Genomic DNA, 25510 nt, shown 5'->3' with positions numbered 1-25510 from the left:
AAAACAGGTTTAGAGATTAAACAACTTGCCCAGAATTATTCAGCTAGCCACTGGGGAAGGCAGGTATTCAAATGCAGGTAGCTACTTCCCCATAGCAAGCCCTTTATGCCCTCACTAATATTCTTCTTCATGTGCTCTTCCCATTAGGCTGAAACTAGTGATTCTCATATTTAGGTCAGCATTATAATCATGTGAGAGACTTAGTACAAATACACAGGTTTGGGTGAGAGGTTCTGATTCAGGAAGGACAGAGGAGATCTAAATTTCAGCAGGCACTTCCCCTTCTTCTCCCTGCCAACCAGGTGACTCTAGTGCCAGCTATGTTCAGACTGCTACATCGATGACACTGCATTAAACACAAGGAGGACAAACTCACTGGAGGGTGCAGGTGGTGGTGAGCTTTTGTAAAATGGCATTCATTTCATTACCTGTGATCCACCAGAGCTTTAAAAAAGGTGGCAGGGGGCAGCCCCGGTGGCTCAGGGGTTTAGCGCCGCCTTCAGCCCAGGGCGTGATCCTGGAGACCCGGGATTGAGTCCCACGTTGGGCTTCCTGCATGGAGCCTGCTTCTCCCTCTGCCTGTGTCTCTGCCTCTCTCTCTCTCTGTTTGTGTCTCTCATGAATAAATAAATAAAATCTTTTAAAAAAATAAAAAAGGTGGCAGGGAGTTAGTGCTGAACGGGTACAGAGTGTCAGTTTGTGATGATGAACTAGTTCTGATGATGGCTGGTATTGGTGGCTGCACAAGAATGGACTGCACTTAATACCACTAAACTTTACACTTAAAAATGGTTAAAATGGCCAGTTTTATGTTATGTATACGTTATCACAATAAAAAAAAACAAACAGGGCAGGATGATAACCTGCATTGTAGAGGAGTTTGTGATACCCCTTCCTGCTGATCTGGAAAGAGGTGAGGTTTACTCTTAAGGGATCCCTTGTGAAATGGACCTACTGAGAGACAAATGATGAAGAAATTTGGCCCCTGGGTGACCCCTCTTCAAATATGGACTGCCGTGTACTTTCTAAGGATAGCTGACAGGGCCATACTTGGTGAGAGTTCCTGACATGTGTTAGCATGCCTCATCCACTTCTTGCCCATAGCTTGTTACCCCAACATACTCATGGGTGTACCTGGACATGGTAGAGAAGAAAGAGAAGGGCTTAAGGAACATCGGGGAATGAGCTTGCTTCACAGCTTCAGGGCCAGCTCCACCCTGGGACTTTCAGCAAGTCACTCCACTTCCCTCAGACACCATCTAGCCAGTTGCTTCTCACCTTTCAGATTTCAGCTCAAATGTCATCACCTCAGAAAGGCTCTGCAAGCTCTAAAGTGGCCTTCTCCCCTCCCACCCATTGCTTTCCATCCTATTCCACTGCCTGATTGTTTTCTGAGCATCTACCACCACTGGAAATTAAATGTATTACTTATTTGTATACTAGCTACTGGTTGGCATCCTGCAACTAGGACCAGAGCTTCCTGAGAGCTGCAAAAGTAGTCTTGTCTACTACCATGTTCCCAAAGCAGAGACACAGTAGGAACTCAATAAATATTTGTAGAATAAATAAATGAATTGGCCTCACTTGATAAATTATGCATACACGGGTTCCGTCTACCTCCCAAGATGATTTACAGGAAAAGACACAAGAAATCAGCTGTGGCCAAGGTGCTTTGTAAAAGGAAAGACTCCACACGATAGGTGGGGTTATTGTAGCGGGTTGGGGGGAAAGGCAGTTCATGACACCCTGACCTTGACACAATGATGTGGCTCCTCCTTACTTCTGCACTCTTCGTAGGCAGAGATTTGTCTGGAATCTAAAAATGATGATGCTCCACCCTGCAAACCACCCAAACTGAATGCAACACAATTATTTATTATAAGGCAAGGACTCTCAATGTGTTTCCTCACTAATAAGGCATTATTTCTCAAATAATAAGATGTTACTTAGGAAGTCAGGGATCTGTCAGGTAGGCAAACCTGGAAGAACCACAAAGATAATCCCTGCCCCAGGTCATCTGAGTTCAACAAGCATAAACTGAGTGTCCAGTATATATTCCAGGTCCTGGGGCAGAGAGGTGACTCAGACTGTCATCCTGGAGTGGAAGACACAGATACTAAACAAAAAACTCAAGGTCAGTGACATGAATATGGTATTAGATGTGTGTGTGTGTGTGTGCGTGTGTGTGTGTGTGTGTGTGTGCGTGTGTTGGGGAAGGCTTTCTAGAATGACACCTAAACTTAAAGTACAGAAGAAAGATGGATGGGGAAAAGTGAGCAGCCCAAGGTAAGACACAGAATGGGAAGACCATGTGTTATATTTAGGGAGCTCCAAGTAGTGAAAGCATTAGGCATCTGCTGCTGGGGTGTTCAGGGTGCCAGGAGATAGGTGGGGATCAGAGGGACAAAGGGGGCTGGGACATGTACCCAAAGAAGTGGATACCAACCACTTTTCTGCAAGTAGCAGATGAGAGCTGTGCTTCAGACATATCCCTGTGGAAGCCATGTGGAGATGAGCCCATTCAGTGTCCAGCGGCCCTGAGGGCCAGTTTGGCTTGGCTAGGAGTAGAAACAGGTAAAATGAAAAGGATCCCCCAGTCTTCACTGTGCTACAAGCAGAGGACTCAAGTTGGGAGGGGCCTGGCTTGGGGAATTGGAGAGATCCCAAGAAATTTCCAAGCCAAACTTGTCACACATGCTAGAGGACACGGCTGCCTAGGTCATTGATTCAGGACTGCCGTGAAGCCCTTGCTCTTGGCAGTCTTGCTCTGGGATGGTGCAGCTTCCTGACCTCCTGGCAGAGCCTCCCAGCTGCCGAGCCAGTGCTGAACAGAGGGAAGAGGAGAAAGAAGGACCAGCATGATTCCCTGCATTTTAGCCCAAAGTGGAATGAACCTTCTCTGAGTCCTGAGTGAAGAAGGCAGCAGAAATGAAGAAAAGGAAAATTAGGGCCCTGGCGTTGTTGCATAAAACACCTATGCCCCAAACTTGCTCACTAAATGTGGTACAATCGATTCAGAGCATTAAAGGCAGGAAAAGCAGAGAAAGAGGAAAAAGGAAAAGAATGGTTGGGTTGAGATAAAACAGTTACAGAAGGGGTTCTTCTTCCTTTCCCTTTTTTTTTTTTTAAGATTTTATTTATTTATTGTTGAGAGACAGAGAAAGAGGCAGAGACATAGGCAGAGGGAGAAGCAGGCCCCATCCATGCAGGGAGCCTGATGTGGGACTCTGATCCCAGGACTCCGGGATCACAACCTGAGCCAAAGGCAGACGCTCAATCACTGAGTCACCCAGGTGCTCCTTCTCCCTTTCCTTCTGCTGCTGTCCTTACACTGGAGCTGCCTCAATCATATGTACTCAAGAGAAAAGAGAACAATGAACCAGTTTCTCACAGGTGGATATACCCTCAGAAGCTCTCAAGTGTGAACTTAAAGTTTTGTATATTCATTTTGATTATGTTTGTGATAAGAAAAACGTTCTCAAACCCACTCTACTCCCCCACAATCAATTACTATAACTTCGTTTGGCTTGAACCTGGGGATAGAGGTGGAAGCCCCATCTCATTAGTATAGGCTAATCCTTTCCCTTTCTTCCTGCTACTTCCAGGTCCTCTAGCTTAAGGCGCTGAGAAGGCTCTGGCATGGCTGAACACAGCAAGTGGCTGAGGCTGACAAAGAAATTTTCTGTCATAAGGTTAACAGCATATTCATAGTTGACCCCTGGAAGATGTGCTTCTCATCAACCCCAACACTTGCAAAACCCTAGCTTACTATTTACCAACATACCTAGTATCTACTGGGCAGTCTCCTACACAGTACAAGCAATAAATATCTGTAGGATGGACAGATGCAAAAGTTGAAAACATGGTATATTCCATCAATAAGGAAATGATTAAATAAAACAGTATATTCATACCCAGGAAAACAGATTTTTTATTTGTTTTTATGACTCAGATCTAAATAAATTTACTTGGAAAGAGTTTCAGAGCATATTGTTTCATTTTTTAAAGTAAAAATTGGGGTACCTGGGTTGCTCAGTTGGTTAAGTGTTGGACTCTCGATTTTGGTTCCAGTCACGATCTCAGGGTTGTGGAATTGACAGCCAACTCAGGGGCCTCTGCTTGGGATTCTCTCCCTCTCCCTCTGCCCTTCCCCCTACTATCTCTCTCTCAAATGAATAAATATTTAAAAATAAATAAATGAAAATAAAAATTAAAGAACATTTTATGAACTCACTTATATAAAACCAAACCATACGCACAAAACCAAAAGTGTATCTTTATGTGTATATATGAGTACAACTATATAAATGCATAAAAAAATTTGTAAGAACACCCACTGAACTTGTAACAGTGATTACTTCCGAAAAAAAAGTAAAATTGGACAAGGGTTAATGTTAATGGGGACTTTTACTTTATCTGTGTTTATACAGTATTTACATTCTTTCCAATCAAGAAGGTATTACTTGCATAACTAAAAATAAACCATAATATACAAATCAAAGATATGATTTTTTTAAATCTGATATTATTTTATGTGTTTTTTTTCATCCTGTAAAACTGCTTGAATGAGTTAAAGAACCTGAGGAAGGCAGTAGAACTAGTTCCCACTTGGGGAAGGGTTTGTTTATCCTGCTTATCTTAAGTTAGAGCCAACAACGCTAATGATTCTGAATAGCACCGGCCACTCCTTGGCCATCTCATCCCCTCCCACCCACAACTTCAACTATCACCTCTATGTGGATGACTCCCAAATGCCTCTTTCCAGACACAGCCTCTCTCCCATAAGCTACAGTCCTGACTTTCCAACTTCCTGTTGGGTAGAGCCAATACCCCGTGTACAAAACCAGACTCCTGCCTTCCTCCTCTCCCTAATTCAATTCTTTTGCCTAACTTCCTGCTTCCTAGTAACTGGCACCTTCTTTTTCCCAGGAACCAAGAAAGGAAACTTCTCTTTCATCTCTGGCCGTCTTTATCCACATATTCACCCAGTTAGCTGCTATATTCTAGTGATTCTTCAAAAAAGTTCTCCCAACTGTTAACTCTCTTCTGTTGTCACTGATATCACCCAGTTCAGGTCCTTTCCATCTCTGACCTGGACGAGTGGAATCATCTTCCAACTGGTCTCCTTGCTCCTGACTGCTTGGATCCATCTGCTAGATGCCTGACTTCCCATGTCAGCCTGTTGATGTCATTTTGAGCCTCCATTCCATCACCTATTATATCAGCTATTTCAACACTGAGTTCTCTGCGAATTTAGGAAATCAGGCTTCATTAAAGTATCTGACAAAAATGTTAAACTGAGCTGAGCCAAAGACAAGCCTCTGGATCATACATCTCCTTCCAACGGAACCCAGAGCTTATCACTGGAAGAAAGAGAGCAACTTAAAAAAAAACAAAAAACAAAAACAAAACCCAAAAGAACAAATTAGTGTCAGACACTTTTCATATACGATTTTACTTATTAATAATACCTTGTACCTTGTCAGATACTTTTCATATACTATCTCAGTTATTAATATTACCTGTACCTTACAACAATTCCTGGTACAAGGTATTATTGTCCTAATTTTAGAGTTTTTTTTTTCTTTAAGATTTTATTTATTTGAGAGAACATGTGTGTGTGCACGAGCAGGGGGAAGGGCAGAGGGAGAGGGTGAAAAAGACTCTCCACTAAGCAGAGTGCCCGATGCAGTGCTCAATCCCAGGATCCTGGGATCATGACCTGAGCCGAAGGCAGGCACTTACCCATTGAGCCACCCAGAAGACCCTCAATTTTGGAGGTTTTAAAACTAAGGTTGAGAATGGCTAAGAAACTTGTGAAAAGCCTCACAGCTATTAAGTCGTAGAGTTCTGATCTGAACCTATATCTGTTGATTCCAGAGCTCATGGTTTTTCCACTGCATCGTTGGAAACTTTCATGATCTTCATCTTCTGAAAGATAAAGCATACACCTCTTAACCTGTATTGAAGACCTTCAATGTTCTAGCTTCCAACCTAACTTTGTAACAGTATAGAGTATGCACCTGTCAAAAACACTAATAATGTTTCATGTGCTCTATTTCATTTAATCTACCACAAATCTATGAGATAGGTACTAGGATAATATTCATTTTACGGATCCAGGAACTCAGATTAAAAGTAGCTTAATCTGTAAATCAAAAAAATTATCTCAAAATAAAATTTTAAAAATATCAACATTAGCCAGCTTATAAACAGCAAAGTTGGATTTCAAACTGAGGTCTGCTTAACTAGAGAAATATTTAGAAGGCAGGACAAACAGAAATTCAATTCACACAGTCAATCAATCAATATCTGTCAGGCTCAATAGTGCTGGGACTGGAGATAAAAGAAATGAACACCGACAGTAGTCCCTGCCCCTGGCTTCATGGAGCATATACTCTACTGGGGAAAACAGACATTGAAATGGGGAAAAGCCCCCAGTGCTAAAAGACCATGGGCTCCAAAGGGATAGCCTTGGAGAGTTGAGGTTTCTGGTCTCGGTAAGTAGGTCGATATAAGTGTTCTATTCACCACATTAAGGAACACAGGAGAAAGAGGTTTGGGAAAAGGTTGAGTTCAATTGGTGACACAAGTTTTGGGAAGATGTCACACAGGCATTTGTACGGGCAGATCTGGAGCTGAAGAGTAAAGAGTGGACCACAAAAAGATCTGGAACCATTGATGTAAAGATGAAAACTCATGGAGGTGGATTTACCTTATGGAGCTCCAACATTTATGCAGGGCAAACAGGGAAAAAGAGAGCCTCGAAGGAGACCCTGCCCACCTGGGCTGTGCTCTCCTGTGAACAAGCCTTCTGAGACTACTTCATCTTTTCCCAAGCAGGAACACCGTTCTATTCCATCAAGCCATACCCTGCCTCAGTCAAGCCCTCACTCTGTGCCAGAAAATCCAAGCCAGAGCTCCCTCTCCTGGACTCAAGACATTTAACAAATGGCCAGAGACTCATTTCTTCACAAGGACACTGAAAATTTTAACTATTTGTGCCCTGTCTCCCTAGCTGGACTAAAAGATCTTTGACGGCAAATTTTGGGTATAAAATTAGGAATATAGTCAACATCTTCTTTACAGAATCAACCAGCAGCAGTCTATTTCAAGAAGCGTATGTAATAAAGTAGTAAATCAACAGACGAGCATTTATGTAAACTAGTTACTCCGGAAGGACCTGAATGCCTTCCTCAGGACAACAGAAACCAACATCCTGGACGTTCTCCCAAGCTTTCCCCTGAGCCTCTGCACAGAACAGAGCCAGTCACGAGGTGACCACTTGCCTCCTCTTCTTGTGCATTCTAACCTATTCCTTGGAACTGGCCATGTTCTTCATCCTAGCGGCCCTTGCTTCCAGAATTCTTCAAGTTGAAAAGAAATGTCTTCAAAAGGGAACACATGGGGCAGCCCAGGTGGCTCAGTGGTTTAGCGCCGCCTTCAGCCTAGGGTGTGATCCTTGAGACCTGGGATCGAGTCCCACGTCAGGCTCCCTGCATGGAGCCTGCTTCTCCCTCTGTCTGTGTCTCTGCCTCTCTCTCCCTCTGTGTCTCTCATGAATAAATAAATAAAATATTTTTTTTTTAAAAAGGGGAACACATGAAGATGAAAATGTTTTGCTCAAGAAAACACCAAGTAGCAGTACAAGAAGCCTCTTTCTGGGATCCCTGGGTGGTGCAGCGGTTTGGCGCCTGCCTTTGGCCCAGGGCGCGATCCTGGAGACCCAGGATCAAATCCCACGTCAGGCTCCTGGTGCATGGAGTCTGCTTCTCCCTCTGCCTGTGTCTCTGCCTCTCTCTCTCTCTCTCTCTCTCTGTGACTATCATCAATAAATAAAAAAAAAATTAAAAAAAAAAGAAGCCTCTTTCTTGTGAGGCGAGCTGCAGTTTTCACCAAGCCCCTTTGACAAAATATGTTCGTATTTTATGGCTTGTAACTGATTCCTCATCTGTGATGTTTTATACTACCCTTTCATAAATAAATAAATGTCTGAGATAGAAAGGGAGAGAGTAACACCTTGTTTCACAAATCCCAGAAATTGTCAGGCTCTCACCTACATTACTGCTGGCTCAGTAAGTCCAGGTAGGCAGTAGCTGTGGGGGTCCTGCTCATCTTACCAGCCACCACAGTGCCTGACACACTGGAATAACTCAAAATGACCTCTGTGTATATTAGCGGTGAATGGATGAAAAAAGAAGGTTGGGAAAAAACAAAATTGTAGGAAAAAATGAGGAGACAGGGAATGAGGGGTAACATATAAGTAGCAAGTGTGTGAAGAAGGCGAAGGTGAAGAGACAACCAACCACCTCCCTACATTTGAAGTTCATATGATCTTCAGTTTCTCCACAAAGACACCCATACAATAACTACATTTTGGGGTCAGCTTCTCAATCCTATAGCGGACAAACTGCACACATATAGTATTCTCCATTTAATATTCTTAAGTTTTGTAACTGCTTTCTTTCTTCCTTTTTATGTGCCTTAGGAACACTTTTTTTTTTTAAGATTTTATTTATTTAGTTGAGAGAGAGAGAGAGAACACAAGCAAGAGCTGGGGGGAGCAGCAGAGGGAGAGAAGAAGCAGATTCCCCACTGAGCAGGGAGCCCAACACTGGGCTTGATCCCAGGACCCTGAGATCATGATCTGAGCCAAACACAGACATTTTACTGACTGAGCCATCCAGGCACCCCAGGAACATATATATATATTTATAACCTTTCACCTAAACTAAGCCTTGACACTGAATTTAAAAACTGCTAGGTTCTTAGGCGATGATGCAGCTCATGCCTGTCCTGTGGATTTGCTGCAGTGCTACTCAACATCCCACTGCTCCAGAAAAGGAGGTCTGCATTCAGTGTCTGGAATCCTCTAACAGCAGAATTCCAATTATGCCCATCTTATGAGAGACATAAAGAGGTAAGGGCATCCAGGTTAAAAAAAAACAAAGGTACTGATTGCATTTTTAGGACACTGAAAAAGCCTCAGTTAATCAGTCTCTGATAAATACTTTATCCTCCTTACTCTCCACGACACAAACAGCGACACCAGCTCCTTACCACATGGGAATCTGCCCCTGTCACTCTCAGGAAGGCACAGGGGTCTCTTGGAATCCAATCTATGCATAGACAGGAGAAGCAAGCTAATTTTAACACCAGGCTTTGATGACCAAAGCTAAAATAAAGCTAGCTAAAAAAAAATCCAAAGTAAAATCTAAATTGGTTCCAGATTAATCTCTATCTTAGTTAATGTTAACTCATTAACACCATGATAATAAAGTGTCACCACATGACTGCAGCATGGTGTAACAATAGGAAATTTGTTAATAAAACACACCAGTAGTCAAACGTGAAAAAATGCATATAATCACCTCAAAGATTACCTTTTTGGCATGTGACATAATTCTTTTCTCTTTTATTTCTTATTTAAATCTGTGAATATGAAACTACTTTCTCAAAGTGATTTAAACTTTTTAAAACCAAAAGACAACATTGTATTTCCTAGTGAATATGAAAAGCATTTCCATTAAAAGCAGGATTAAATAAAAAGGTCTATTATCCTTATTCTTTGTTATTAAGGTTCTGGGATCTCTGATTCAAAGGGGAAATAATCCTTACTTGAAGATAATACAATTCTTTACCTAAAAAGCTCAGGAGAATCAACTAAAAAATTAAGTTGATTAAATAAAAAATACAAAACATTTTTTTAAATAAGAAAACTAAAAAAAAAACCCTAAAAAATAAGAAAACTATGATTAATATGAAGATCACTACAAAATTTAATGAGGGATATAAATATATTTGAGTAGATTAAGAAACATACTGAAAGGATAAAGATGTGAGATGTGATACACACACACACACACACACACACACACACACACACTAAAATGGAGTATTACGCACCCATAAAGAAGAATGAAATCTGGCCATCAAGCATGGATGGATCTAAGAGGTTATTACACTAAGTGAAATGAGTCAGACAAAGAAAGACAAATACCATATGATTTCACTTATATATGGAATCTAAAAAATAAAACAAATGAACAAACAAAACAAACAAACCTTTAAATACAGAAAACTGGTGGTTGCCAGAGAGGAGGTGGGGGAGGGGGAATCACAGCATAAGGAATATAGTTAATAACACTGTAATAACTTTATACAGTGACAGCTGGTGATTATACTTATTGTGGTGAGCACTGAGTAATGTAATAGGACTGTCAAGTCAATATGTTGCACATATGAAACTAACACGCATCAATAATAATTTTTCAAGAAAAGGAAATATAGTAGTATATAAAGACTAAATATTATAAACATATTCATTCTTCCTGAATTAATACATAGGTTTCTTATAATCCCATTCAGAATTTCAGTGGATTTTTGAGATCTCACAAAATATCTCAAAATTTAATTGGCAAGAATAAGCAAAAAAGTAATAATAAAGAAAATTTGAATAATTACGAGAGAGAACTGCCTCTATGTGACACTAATATACATTATAAGGCTAACATAACTAAACAGTAAGGTACTCAAGCATTTGTGGATAGATTATTTTAGGCTTAAGGCTGACTTTAGAATATACGAAATAAGATTAGGTATTGCCTAGGATTATCCAATAGATATATTATTCAAGGAAATTATATAAGGAATGTAAATATATAAATATATATATATATGAGGAAATAAGTATATTTTAAGGAAAACTAAGTATTTAGAAAATAGGTTAGGTCTTCAACTCATAAAATGGACAAAAAACTGATTCCAAATGAAAAGCTCAATGTAAACAAGAGCCTGAAAATCTAAAAAATATAACTAATCATAGGAAATAGATAAAGACTACAAATTTAAAGGCCATGGAAATAATTATCAGGGAAAACATAGATCTATGACCATATAGATACTAAAATTTTCTGTACATTAAAAAACATGCTAAACATTTCAAAAATATGGTATTTCATTAATATTTTTATATAGTATCCCATAGCAGGGATAAGCACAATCTGCTTAATTATGATTGACATAGTTACGTGAAAACGTATAAAACATGAAAATATGATCTCAATTTGGAGAAATAAAAAAACACAAGGAAAAAACCCCTAGAAAGCCATGAACCAAATGTTCTAATTACTCTAGATGGTAGAATTGTGGGTGATATTTGGACTTTTTCTTTATTGAGCTTTTCTATTTTCCAAGTTATCCAAAATAAACTTGTATTATATTGCAATCAGGAAAAAAATGCTAGTTAAGAAAAACAGCATCAAGTGACAAAGATAGGAAAATACTTGCAAAAATACAGAATGCAGGGATGTTACATTCTTAATTCATTAAGAAATCTTAAGTTTAAAAAAAAAGGCAAATGGGGACACCTGGGTGGCTCAGTGGTTGAGCATCTGCCTTTGGCTCAGGGTGTGATCCCAGCATCTGGGATTGGGTCTGGAATCAGGCTCCTTGCAGGAAGCCTGCTTCTCCCTCTGCCTGAGTCTCTGCCTCTCTCTCTCATGAATAAAGAAAGAAAATCTTTAAAAAAAAATATTAAAAAATAAAAGACAAATGGACAAAACTATTAACCAAGAGAAAGCACAATGATGATATATATATTATATATATATATATTATATATTATATATATAATCATTTTATTTCCAGTAATCAAAGAAATGTACGTTCAAACTATGAAATACCAAGTCTGGTATCTTTCACTTACATCCACTGGAAAGACTAGGGTAACATTAGTAGAAGTGCAAATTGGTACAACCTTTTTGGAGAGCATTTTGGCAGGATGTACTCGAAGTCTCTAAAAAAGTTCTACACTTTGGGGCACCTGGGTGGCTCAGCAGTTGAGCATCTGCCTTCGGCTCACCGGGTGTGATCCTGGAGTCCCGGGTGGAGTCCCACATCGTCTCCCTGCATGGAGCCTGCTTCTCCCTCTGCCTGTGTCTCTGCCTCTCTCTGTGTGTCTCTCATGAATAAATAAATAAAATATTTTTTTTTAAAAAGTTCTACACTTTGATCTGGTAATTTCACTTCTAGGGCCTCTGCTAAAGAAAGAATTAGAGATCTGAGCAATGGAGAGGTATTTAAATAGAAAAAAATTGGGGATCAACAGCTAAGTGTCCAGCAATAGGGGGATTCTAACCCCCTCCACGAGACAGAATGAGACCCAGCCACTGAAATCAAGGTTTGAAAATACTGAATGATATGAAAACATCTTAATGATGAAATGAATGTCAGACAAAGAATCCAGGATTCAAAATTATGTATTATGTATCTACAGTATGGTCATAATTCTATTTGAAACAAAGGTCTCAGTTTTGCTATTCCCCAACTAGTTGGCTTTGGTCAAATCCTGAGTCTCTCAAGAGACCAGTTCTTTAAACTTTAAAAGTGAGGTGGGATGGCGCCTGGATGACTCAGTCAGTTGAGCCTCTGCCTTCAGCTCAGGTCATAATCCTGGGGTCCTAGGATGGAGTTCCACATTGGGCTCCCTGCTCAGCCAGGAGCCTATTTCTTTCTTTCTTTTTTTTTTTTTAAGATTTTATTTATTTATTCATGAGAGACACACAGAGAGAGGCAAAGACATAGGCAGAGGAAGAAGCAGGCTCCTCTAGGGCAGCCTGATGTGGGACTCGATCCCAGGACTCCAGGATCACCCCCTGAGCTGAAGCCAGACGCTTAACCACTGAACCACCCAGGCATCCTCAGGAGCCTACCTCTACCTCTCCCTCTGTTGCAGCTCCCCCTGCTTGTGCTCTCTCATTAGTGCTCACTCTCTCTCTTTAATAAATAAAATCTTGCAAAAAAAAAAAAAAAGTGAGAAGAGGAAACTTGGATTCCTCCTTTCTAGCCCTCAATTTTCATTGTTGGATGACACAGCATAGAATAAATAAGTAATAAACAAATCATAAAATGAATATATAATGTCCATTAATAATTAAAAGATAAAATTTTAGTTAAAATTGTTTGGATTAAAGATTCTTTTTTTTTTTTAACTAGTATCTCCTAAATAGGTGACATATTTTAGATGTGACTGCTTAGATAGTGATAATTCATTAGAACTATACAGTGCAGCTAGAAATAAGCACACTCTCTTATCCTCTGTAACTAATTTGATCTGGGCCTGCCTGCCTGGGTTGGGAACACACTTCACCTGTTGTCAGCCATCCCATGACTTGGCATTGGTGAGGCCCAGCCTATTCTCAGTCAGCAAAGGGTAGTCAAAGTCCTAGATCCAAGAGCTGTCATGGAAGAACCTTCAGGGCTGTCTGACTACTATGTTGCATTGATGGTACATGAAGGTCACCTTTTAGGGTTCTTTTTGTAAATTTCTATAGCTCCTATATAAAATAGCTAAAGAAGTTCTTAACCTTCCTCTGTTAGATTCAAACATTAATTGAGCATATTTCTTTCACAACTGCCTGGAGCTTTATCAATCCCTCCCACTGTGAATTTTAAAGCCATGCCGAGGCATGATGAAAAAATAAATCTCAAGCACAGTAATCCAGGCTGAGTTAGGGACTATTGAGCCTGCTGAGCGGCAAAGAAGTGAATCTGAATCTGCTCATACTCCAACAGTTAACAAACTACACACAGAGTGAGATTTATGCTTTGCTCTGTCATCCAAATTCATTCTGCTTTTAGGGGGAAAAGGGAATACAATTTCATGCCAAAAGTATTTAACTTCTGTGAATTGTATCCACCTCTCTGAGATTGACAAACCAGACTACCAGAGAGGGCTTCAATTCTTTTAGGCAAACATAACATAGGTGAAAATATGTTCATCAATGAAATGTGAGTTCATGTCATTAATAATAACAAATGAATAAAGGCTTCTTTAGAAATGACAGTAACTTGAACCAATTCCAGTGATATCCAAATTAAACTGTGTTATATGATATTTTAATCCCAGATGTGTATAGTATGCACTTGGTCACATGTGTTTTTTCCAATGATTTTTTTTCCATTCCCTGGATTTTCCATAGTCGGTGATATTATATAGTTTAAACATAAAATGAAGTCATCAAAACAGTCTTTCCTTGCTTCTGCCTATTCCTTAATTCTGAATATTGCAGCCTTACTGTTTTATTATTATAATGTAGCTGTTCCAAAAAGGCATTAAAAATTTATAGATTATCATCATGTTTTGTTATACCTCTGGACTTGTGAGCACACATCATCAGCCCCCTCAGAAGGAGACTTTCCAGTATTTTTATAAATGGAGCACATTTGTCAGGGCCACCACGTAGCAGATCATGCCATAGAGTACACAGCAATGCTACCACTGAGCACATATGGCACTGACCACTGCCTGACCAATAACCCTGTCAAGCTTAACCACCCTGTTTATGTTTACATTTTGTTAAGTCCTAAGGGTAGAGGGGAAAGGGTTCAATAGTATTCAGTCTGTATTATAAATCAAAATGCCTTGGAAAAGAAGCAGGGAAAAGACCGGGGTTTCATTCTACCTCTCCCATCCCAGTACCTGCATCTGGCAGGCAGGGGAAAAAAAGAAGAAATGTCCTACAAATCCTAAAAGTAGCAGAGACCCTGCTTCTTGGCAGAAGCAGAGAGGCCTCAGAGACCCTGAGGAGTGTGGCTGCTGTGCCCCTGAGAGGCAGCCTTCTGTCACTGTACCTGAAGTCATCTATAGTCAGGGATGAGGGAAATTTCAGGAGCAACTTGGCAGAGAAAGAAGGAACAAGAGACCCCCCCGCTTCCCCAGCTGCAGCAGCACAGGAGATCAGAATCCCGTGAAGACACGAGGCTGCCTGCTTCTTCTGCAACAGCATTGGGAGACTGGGTAATAACAAAAAGGATCCTGGGAGCTAGGGTTAGTTGAAATCTTATTGTGTATCGGGCACTGATCTAAGCCCTGTACATGAATTATCTCATTTATTACATAGGTTCTACTATTGCCCCTCCCATTACATACATAAGGAAGTTTGGGCCCCCAGAGGCCAAGTTTTGCACAAGGTTGTGCAGATTGTATATAAATAGTGGAGGCAGGATGTAAACAAAGCTAAGCAACATGCATCCAGACCCCAAATTTGCAAAATGCAATTAGAGAAAACACAGATTTCTGTGTCTTGCACACCCCAGTCTCTGGGCTGAAGAAATAGAGTGCCTTAACATGCAGTTTTGTTCCTCTCAAACGTCTCTGTCTCTAGCAGTTAGAACTGCCTTTCCACGACAAAGCTAAGACAGAACCTCAATAGAGAAGTAAAATTAGTAAGAGCGGGCTACAAAAGCAGGGTGAAGGGCTGAGGTCTTCCCCACCACACCCCTCACCTGGTAGGGGCCCCACATACTCCTGGAACACAGTTTGAAATCCACTGGTCCCAACTAATACCGCTCCAAATTATGTGCTTGAGAGACCAAAGAAGCACAGCTAGAAAACTAACAGCAGCCACATAAACCAAAGGAAAAAGGCAAAAATAACCTCCCCCTGCAACCTTAGCAGTCACAAAGGTCCCTCACAATCCAGTCCCTGACGCTAACCATCTCAGTCTGAGCATTTGAGGGGCCAGAGGGAGGTGGAATTCAGGGCTGGAGCAGAGAGTCAGGAATGAGGCAAATCCAATAAACAGGCAGAGGTGGGAAGCAGAGCCAACAGGACGCCTGGGCCAGCGGTCTGTGGTGAGTGAGGGAGGCTGCTCTAAGAAGAGAGGTGGGAGCATGAGAGGAGAGGGTGGCCAGCACAGGAACTGCTCCCAGAGCCAGCGTTCTCTAGCTCTGGGCTGTCCACACATATCATAGGAGATAGCAATGGCAAAAACTTACCAAGCATTTCAATATCAGGCTTTTTTTTTTTTTTTTTTTTGGAAGGGGGAGGTGGTGTTAGGGGGACTACATTGCCCTCCTTCTCACCAATTCAAATATTCTTTTCATTCCAGACAGTCCCATACCATTCAGTGGCCGATGCTGTCAGACCTAAGAGACAGAAATGCTTGCTTTGGGGAGCAGTGTGGGTAGCACTTAGTGCCAGACTACTTGGATTCATATCCTAGCTCCACCACTACTAGTTGTGTAGCCTCTGGCAAATTACCCAACTTCTTAGAGCCTCTGTTTCCTCTTCTCTGATATATAGATAACAAAAGTACCTATCTCAGAAGGTGGTCATGAGGATGACGGGTTAATACATATAGAGCACTTAGAAACGTACCCAGCAAGGTCTGCACTACATGTTGGCTGTTCTCATTCCCTCATTGGAGAGCTTTTGTTTAACTCCCAACCACCTTCTTGTTTCTCTTCTGTGCCATATTAGTTTCTTATTGCTGCTGTGATAAAATTGACACAGTCTTTGTAGCTTTAAACAACACAAATTCGTTATCTCAGTTTTCGAGGTCAGAAGTCTAAAATGGGTTGGTAGGGCTGCATTCCTTCTGGAGGCTCTAGGGAAGAAGCCATTTTCTTGCTTTTTCCAGCTTCTGGGCAGCCTTGCATTCCTTGGCTCAGTACCCCTATCTCCTACTAGGGACTCTGATCCTTTTGCCTCCCTTTTATAAAGACCCTTTTGATCAGACTGGGCCCATCCAGATAATTTCCTCATCTCAAAATCTTTAATCACTTCTGCTGAGTCCCTTTGTTATGTAAAGCAACATATTTATAGGTTCCAGGAATGAAGACTTAGACACCTTTAGGAGGCTATTGGCATTATTCAGCCTACCATACACACCCCTCCAAAGCCTAAAATTGCAGACTAGCAAGACAGGCCCAGAGGGCAAGAATAAGAATCTTAGTAGCTAACTTTGTGAGCACTCACTACTTACCGGGCATTATGCAAAGTGCTGTAAGTGAATTATCTTGCTTAGGTCTCACAGCAACCCTGTAAAATCACTATCCTACAGAAAGGTTAATTGCTTATACAACTAGTAGGTGGTAAAGCCTATGTAAACTAGGTAAGTTTGATTCTAGTGTCTTTGTATTTCACCAATCGAGTGTTGTGTCCCTACAGCTTAAATCATTATAACTTGGGGGCGGGGGGAGGGTTGTACCATGACTATTAGGGACCTTGGTGACTGCGCTATAAAAGGCAAAATGCAAAAAAATAAAAATAAATAAGTAAATAAAAAATAAAATAAAATAAAAGGCAAAATGCTCCCTGGACACAGACAGAGGTTCTGTGGAGCCCATACTAAAAGATCCACACAGACAGTGGAACACTCAGAACATTTTCTTATACTCAAAGGAGAACGTTGGGGGTAATTAAGAATTTCTTCAAATGTGGGTGCCTGGGTGACTCAGTCTGTAAGTGTCCCACTCTTAATCTCAGCTCAGTCATGATCTCAGGGTTCTGGGATCGAGCCCCACATCTAGTTCCCTGCTGAGCTGCTTATCTTTCTCCCTCTATCCCTCACCCTGGACACGCTCTCTGTTGTCCTCTTCAAATGAATAAATAAAAATTTTTAAATAAAAAGAATTTCTTCAAATGTTGTCAAGAAAGGACCACCTATTCCTGCCACCACTTGGGGAGGAAAAGTGAAAAGTCCATTCCCGACCCAAGGCCAGGTCTGTAGTTCTAGTCAACCTCCAAAAAGAAGAGAGGAACTTAGTCTCCCTGGAGAGACTTCCAAATGAGTCAGATGGATCCAGATCCTCTGAAACCATCCCAGGAAGTCTCAGAACCCCTGCAAGCCCCAGAATGGCCTCATCAGTGCTCAGCAGTCAGTAGATACCAGGACCAAACCATCTCCTGCCTCCTACCTCATAACAATCATGAGTATATAAACCCCCATGTGCCACTGGTTTCAACAAAGGCCATTGGCATTTAGCTTTACCAATGCCACAATCCTCTTTTGCTATTGGTTCTCATAGAGCAAATGGCTCAAAATAAATTGCGATTGGCACGAGGTAGAAAGGGGCAAGCTAACAATCACTAAGCGTGCCTATTACAGCAGTTTAACTATCCATAGCATTTCAATCTCAACTGCTTAACAATTTAGCCAGAGCTCTACCTGAAGCTTTCTAATGAGCTGAATTAAAGCCATCTGGCTTCACCCAGCCAAAAAAGTGGCCAGTCATTTGTTCTGGGTGATGAGACCAGAGGCAGGATAGCAGTAGTCAAGGGAATGGATTCTGAAGCCAGCCTGTTCCGACAGACTCCTGGCTCTGGCACTTTCTTGCTATGATTCCACACAAGTTGCTTAACCTTTTAGTTCCTCAGTTTTCCTTTCTTCAAAATGGGCATGATAATGTTGGCCCATACTCCTTTATCCAAAATCAGAAGGCTTTTTTTTTTTGGTTTTTATAATGGTAAGACAGTACCATAGACCATATATTACATAACACTCTTGATAGGATCCACAGCAAACATGTTCATTCTTTCTGAAATAAAAATGTATGAATAATTCTCACCAGGTCAGAAAAATAAAGACTATAATAATCTCATGTCAAAAAAAAAAAATAATCTCATGTCAACTCAGATTAAGTTTTGTAGCCAAACTTAAGAAAACCAGTTTTCAGGGATCCCTGGGTGGCATAGCGGTTTAGCGCCTGCCTTTGGCCCAGGGCGTGATCCTGGAGACCCGGGATCGAATCCCACGTCGGGCTCCCGGTACATGGAGCCTGCTTCTCCCTCTGCCTGTGTTTCTGCCTCTCTCTCTCTCTCTCTCTCTCTCTCCCCGTGACTATCATAAAAAAAGAAAACCAGTTTTCAGAGCTTGTTTTGATTTTGGAATTGCAGGTAACGGACAACAGGTCTCTGGCACTTGCTGCCTCATGTTAGAATGAAATGAGTTAATAGATGTAGAATTCTTAGAACACTGCCTGGCATGCAGTAAGCACTACAAAAGCGTTACCAACAACTGCTACAATTACTTGCATTTAAATAGATTTGCTAGAGGATTATAAACAGGAACATTTTAATTTATGACTGAAAAAAAAATTTATGACTGAATTGGGTTCTGACATCAATATCTTGGGGATTAACAGGCATGAACCCGGGACCTAGGTAGCTCAGTCGGTTACAGGTCTGCTTTCGGCTCAGGCCATGATCCCTGCTTCTTCCTCTCTCCCCAACCCCCGCCCACTGCTCTCACTCTCTCTCTTAAATGAATAAGTAAAATCTTAAGAAAAAAAAAATAGGCATGAGTCCTTTAGAACAATATTCTAGGATGGGGTTTCTGAAATGATGGAAATGTTCTACATCTTTATCGTCCAGTAGGGTAGCAACTGGCCACACGTAACTACTGAGCACTTGAAAGGTAGCCCATTAATTTCATTTAATTCTAATTTAAATTTAAAGCAAATAACCATACATGGCTTGTGGTTACCATACTGATAGCATAGCTATAGAGGGCTAGGTTCCAATCTGGCCCATGAAAACCTATTTAAGCCATAACACAGATGAACTGTAGCTTTAATAAAAATAAGTCTGCATTCTGCACCTGAAAGCAAAGAAGACCACACGAAGCTGAAGAGTTTTCTCTTCCTTTTTAGGCTCCATGGTTGGCCCACGGCAAAGTACATCTTTGATATTATGTTTACTCCCCACTTCTCCATCTCCAACTTCCTTTTTGGGGACCCCTCCTAACTGGGCCACATTAATACCTCCCAGCCTTTCTGCCAGAGTGCCATGCTCCCCATCACCTGCCTTCCTCTTCCCAACTGAATTCCCACTTGCTCAATGCCAAGATCTTGACCAAATGTCAGCAGGAAAGCAAATTGATGAACCAAGCTGCTACTGCTTTTTCTAGCTTTTCTCCTACTTTTCCTTCTAATCCAGAAGCTCTAAATTGTTGTATTCCCTGGGAGTCCCCCTCTCCCCCCACTCACCCCCAGTAGAGGTAGGCCCAGGCAGAGAGAGACAGAGTCTGGACTGAAGCAGCTGTTGTCCTACCTAGGCTGCTTGCCAGCCAGGTGTGGGGAAGACTGGGAATGCCAACACACACACGTGCAGAGCAGCCTTGCTCTGTGCAAATATCTCCTCTTGTCCAAGCATGGGAAACATTCCCTGCTCTCTGCTTTACAAAACATCATGCACAACTCTTTTCAATTATCCTTTATTCATTTAGAAATGTATAACAAGTTACACATCAAATTCATGTTTTAAAGTATACAACAAAAGCCCAGAAGGGACTGTAACTAACCACAGTTGCAAACAGAAAAAGAAAACCAAGCACCTTCACTGGAATCTAGCTTCACCACAACACACTTGAGCATGGAATTTTTAATGACACAGGTCAACCTTGGAGCACATCCAAGGAGCTTATGTTACTAGAAGGACTGGAAGAACGTCCCTCAGCTCAATCTCACCTCTCACTTGGTCCCAAAGCATGGATCAAAGATAATTATTATGCATGGCTCCTAGGTACAAAGAAAAAGTTCCTCTGTGGGCCTGTAAATGGTAAATATTATGTTTTTCAACAAATTATACTTTCAATTATATTATCTCCTCCAAAATAAGATTGGTGTTGAAGAACCGAAGTCTTAACATTTATTAGCAGCCCACAATTATTTCCAAGGGTCTTATGGCTAAAAGCACTGTGCTTGGAAAGCCACAGTTAATGCCTTCAGTAGGGAAAAGGAGACCTGCACACAAATAACTCTCAAAGAAAGAGAATGGAGGAAGGTCTGGAACCTAAAATGCTGCAGGAATCCCAGCAGGGGACAGTTGACTATTTGAGGCTGGGGTTATCGGGGAGGGCCTCACAGCAGCAATAAAATTCATCTGGATGGATGGTTAGGGTTTAGAGTGGTGAAATGGGTGGGGAAGGGCATTCAAGAAGAGGAAAATGGAAAGGATGTTCTAGATGACAGCATCTTCAGGCATTCTTTAGAAAATATCTGTGAGGACATGGCTGCATACAGTATCCAGCGATAGTTCCGCTCCCCTTCTCCGCCGTGACGGTATCCATGGGGTCACCTGCGTCCACCTCCCAAGACAGGCTCTCAACAACTCTCCCTGGTGGGTCAAGCGTTCTTGGCGGCAGTGGCCTCACCCTACACCGCCGGGGGTTCCGACAAGAAACACAAGGAAATGCGCCTAATCTTGCAGGAATCTAAAGGACCTACCAGCAAATTCTGCAAAGTGCAACCACCATTATGAACGGTGTGCAATGAAGTGAATGCCCCATAACATCTATTCAGGGAGCTCACTATTGAAAAGGACGCTGATGTAGAATCTTTCTTACACGGAACAATTTAGTTGAGTCTGTTGCACCAACCGTCCCGGGGCTGAAATACTAGACACGGGGAGGGGCGGGGAACCCACACATTTGCACTGTGCATTTAATATTAGCCACGACGGAGGACTTCGGGCTCTAGGCTATTCCTTATCATAGCACCAGAGCGCCTTAAAAAAGACGGGGCCATTCCTGTAGTCATTAAAGTGAGCCCGGGTCCAACGCGGTCTTTCCTAGGACTTGCTGTGGACCGGTCTCTCCAGGAACAATGCCGTAGGCACCTTCCTCGAGGTGCAGCTGCCAGGTGCCGCCTCCCCGAGAGCTTGGGTTTTCCGCGTCCGCAAGTGCACAGACCAGGCGGCGGGGAGGAGGCGAGGCGCGCGGGAGCGAAGCCCGCACCCAGGGGCCCCGCAGCGGGAGCGGCCTGCGCGCCCCGGGCCCGGCCTCCGTCCGCCGGGGGGGGGGGGGGGGGGACCCGCGCCAGGTGCCGGCCCGCGGCCGCCCCCGCGGAAAGAGCCCACGTCCCCTGCGCCACCCTCGGGCCGCGAGCCACGCAGTCGTCTCCTCACCTCTCCTCTCCGGGCCCGTCGCGCCGGAGTCCCCAAGGGCAGCGTCCGTCTGGGACGCGCCTGCGGCCGGCGGCGTCGGGGTCCCCGCTCCCGAGTGTCCGCGGCGGAGCGGGGCCAGCAGCGCGCCGCAGCCAGGCGAGTGCCCGGGAGGCAGGGCCCGGGGCGCGCCGCCCCCGCCCCCCCGCCCCCGCCCGCCGCGCTAGCCTGTGCGCCCCGGGGGCGCCGCTCTCTCGCTCCGCCCGCGCTGCGGGTACGGGACGGCGCGGGCGGCAGCGGGCCCCCGCCCTGGGCAGGCCTTTCCCAGAACTCGCCCGCCCCGGGTGAGAGGCCGAGAGCGCCGCCGCGGGCCCCCGGGCGGCGGGGGGAGCGGCCTGAGGCGGGCCCGCCCCCGGCTCGGGCCGCGCGGAGCGGGCGGGGGCGAGGGGCGGACCCGGCTGCCGCCCGCGCCCCGGGCCCGCCGCGCGCCCCCCGCTCGGCCTCGGCCTCTGCCCCGGCGGGAGCGGGCGGCGGGCCCCGGGGAGGCGGCAGCCCTGGGCCGCTCGGGCCGCGGGGACCGCAGCCCACACCTCCTCCCGGGAGCGCCTCTGCCTGGCACTGCTGGAAACTGAGGCTCGTGGCGCATGGACCCGTGACCGCGGTCACCCTGGGAAAGGCCGCGCTGGCTCTCGGACCCGTTCGGTCAGTCGTTAACTGAACAGATTTTACTGAGCGCCGTACGGTGCCTGGCGCTGTGCCAAGCACTCCTCTCGCTTCAGGGCCGCGGACTCCAAACCCAGGGCCCTGTCATTGCCGAAGCCAACCCCGGGATGTTGGTTCACCCACCGCCGACGCTGCAGGCCCTGCGGGGTCGCCCCTCGGCGCCGGGGGGTTTGACCGCCTGTCGACAGTCAGGAGATCCGGGGACCTGAAGAAAAGTCAGATTATCATCCCTTCCCCTCTCCCCTAAACCTGTTCTTCTTTACCTACTTTGATAGACACATGACCTTTCCATAGGTCTGACATCTGGTACCTTCAATCGGGATTAATTCCTGAGGCCCATCACCCCTCTCCTCTGTCCTCTTCTTGGATCCACAGTCATAGGGTTTTCCCTCTTCTACAACTTTAATCTGTGCAGAAACCTTCAGAGGCTCCCCACTGCCTTCCAAACTGACTCCCCACGACTGGAGGAACCCGCCTCATCCTGGTTACTATGGACCACCCAGCATATGTCTCCCACTCCAACTCTATACGTGTGTTTAGGCTGAGCCTCTAACTAGAACATCCCCACCTCCTCCCACACTTTCCTCCTGCTCAAGTTTTCTTTTTTTCTTTCTTTTTTTTTTTTTTTTCTTATTGATCTTAAAAGTGACTTCCCCTACTTTGAGCCTCCAGGGCACAGGAGAGGTTGGAGCAAGAATGCACCAGAGGACACCAAAGAATTTCTGCCTGTAAGAGAAATCTGCCAGCCTGGTCCTTAACTGTTTTTTTTTTTTTTTGCTATTTTCTCATCACTAGGATTTTAATGAAAATTAACATCACTGCCTCCCTTGAGAGCTGGTTTTGGAAGGGTCTCTGCAGAGGACACTGAGGAAACTCTTTGTTCAGTAAGCGCTTGAGATCTCAGCACTAGAGCAATAGGGAGTGGTCAGTCACTGCAATCCCTGGGTCCACGCTGGACAGGTGAATGGAGGAGCCAGGAAAAAAGGAACCACTGCTGACAGTAAACAAGATTAATGAATTAATTAAATAATTAATTAAGTTAAATAAAACAAGATTAATGAATCTCATAATGTCAAATATCATCAGTCACCTGGAGCCCCCAAAGACTTGCGTTGTCTTTAAAAAAAAAAAAAAGAAATAGGCACATGGGAATTAGATTGCTACAAACTGGTGGATGCACAAGCAGTTAACATTGAATCCTCCAAATGAGTCATTGCACTGTTAGTAACCAAGGCAAATCTAGGTCCACTGAACGGGAAGGTTACCTGAGTGTGATAATCAACCATCCCATCCATGCCTGGGAAATAGCACCTTCCTCAAATCTTTGCAAAGAGAGCCCGTCCAAATCAATGTCCTTTGCTCGCCCCCTCGCTCCCTCTCTAAATGAGACTGGAGGGAGCCGCGTCCCTGAGGCTGCCTCACCGCATTGGAATGTCTGAGCTAACAGTGCTTCCAGAGGGTTCATTGCTCCTCTGAACAGCACTGCCCAGACTTTCTGGAGATTTTAATTCACTTCCCAACCTCGCCAACAGTTGCACACAAGGTGCCTTTTTTACACCCTGCTCTCTGTTCAGTGAAACATGCAGACCATCTCAGGGGAACAATGGCTCCATTCAAGACTTTTTCAAAAGTGCAGCATATAACCTCCATGCTGTGGGTTGCTGCCAGCCATTATCTGGAGGAAGAAAGACTGTCAGATAAAGTGGGGGGAATTGAGGGAGCACTGAATAATTTCCATGGAAAATTCAGCTTCAATGAAGTTATGCATCTTTGTATACAAGATGATTCTGCATCTTCAAAAGCAATAAAAGCAAACCCCCAGGAAATAATGCTGTGGAAACTTTATTTAAATATAGTGTGTCTGTGTTTGAAATTTCAGAAGAAAGCACACTTATTTTCTGAACTTGTTACATAATGGTCTCCATTTGATAGAAATTGATTTAAATAAGTTATAAATGTTGGGACTAGGGAATTTAAGTCATAAAACCATTTTAAGAAATGGAATCATCTCCCTATTTTCTTCCTCTCCCATCCTGTAATTTTTCAGGTTGGTGGCGGGGGGGAGGGTGTCTCTGACTTCATGGTTGTTGCTGCCAACAGGAGGCCCCACACTCCCTACTGCACATATTACAGAAAAAAGATTGGCCCTTTGCCACACTCAACAAGACAGCCATCAGTTAACCCATTTATAAACAAGCCCCAAGGTCTGCACGGGCATAGCTGACAAATTTATTGGTCTCTGCTAAACAGTAGCTTATTGCCAGGCAGAGGTATTTGCCAACAGACATCTTGGTAGCCTTGAAGACCAAGAATGGAAGGAACAAGCCAGCTTTTAGTTTGAGAATCACCATCTTCTCTCCTTTGAAGTCCATGCATCAGATTGTACTGGGTCTACCAGCTCTCTGCAAGTAGGCTAGGAAGTTCAGACAGTGGAGTGAGCACCATTAACAAGGTTTTTAGAGTTCTGTCATATGTGAAGGTGAAGTACCAAGGCAGTTTGAGGTTGTTGGGAAAAAAACCTTGTTTGTTAAAGTAGTAGGTAGCTCTACTTCTCTAAGGTGCTTAGGAGTGAGGGTAGAGGAGATCTAGTGAGAACAGTGGGCAAAGCCAGGAGAGGCAGTCCTAAATGTTATCTCTCAGCATAGCCAGTATTAGGGGCATAGACTAGTATGGGACCGCTTGAGTTGAAATCCTCAATCTGTCTCCCTGGTGTAGGCCCTCAGGCTAGTTACCTACCTGTCTCTGCCTCATTTTCCTCTTCGGTAAACTATACCTATTCCTAAGTGTTGTTATGAGAATTGAATGAGTTAATCTATGTGAAGCACCTAGAACATAGAAGGAAGGGTTCCATCTGATGGTCCCAGACAGGATCCTAGCTGACCACCAGCATTAACCCTAGACCTGTGAGTGAGTGCGACTTCATGGGGTTTCCAGACCTAGCCTTCAAGCCATCCTAGCTCTAGCCAGGGGAGCAGACAAAAGCTATCCTTGCAAATCCCTGCCCAAATTGTAGTTTTGTGAGTAAAATAAATGTTTTCAGTCTTTTAAGCCACAAGTTTTGGGATAACTTTGCTCTGTAGCTTTAGCAACTAGAAAAATAGATATGGATGTTGGGAGGTA

General features: G+C 43.5%; 1 protein-coding gene and 1 long non-coding RNA gene across 7 annotated transcripts in view; one reads left to right on the top strand and one right to left on the bottom strand.

Moving 5' to 3' along the window:
• PLCE1 (phospholipase C epsilon 1) overlaps window positions 1–21842 on the bottom strand; it is a 321105-nt gene extending 299263 nt beyond the window's left edge. For 4 of the 6 annotated variants that reach the window (XM_035708087.2, XM_035708091.2, XM_035708088.2 and 1 more), the window contains exon 1: window positions 21692–21842. The gene's annotated coding sequence lies outside the window, so the exon portion shown is untranslated. The remainder of the gene's footprint in view (window positions 1–21691) is intronic. The other 2 variants (XM_025466579.3, XM_035708090.2) reach the window with 1 other exon arrangement.
• Window positions 21843–22165: 323 nt separating this feature from the next.
• Window positions 22166–24219, top strand: LOC112672583 (uncharacterized). Its single transcript, XR_003144364.3, has 2 exons — window positions 22166–22369; window positions 23186–24219. It is a non-coding gene; the product is annotated as an uncharacterized LOC112672583 (long non-coding RNA).
• The last annotated feature ends 1291 nt before the right edge of the window (window positions 24220–25510 follow it).

The sequence above is a fragment of the Canis lupus genome, chromosome 28 (assembly GCF_003254725.2).
Source record: "Canis lupus dingo isolate Sandy chromosome 28, ASM325472v2, whole genome shotgun sequence".
Lineage (NCBI taxonomy): Eukaryota > Metazoa > Chordata > Mammalia > Carnivora > Canidae > Canis > Canis lupus.
This window is presented reverse-complemented; position numbering and strand designations above follow the sequence as displayed.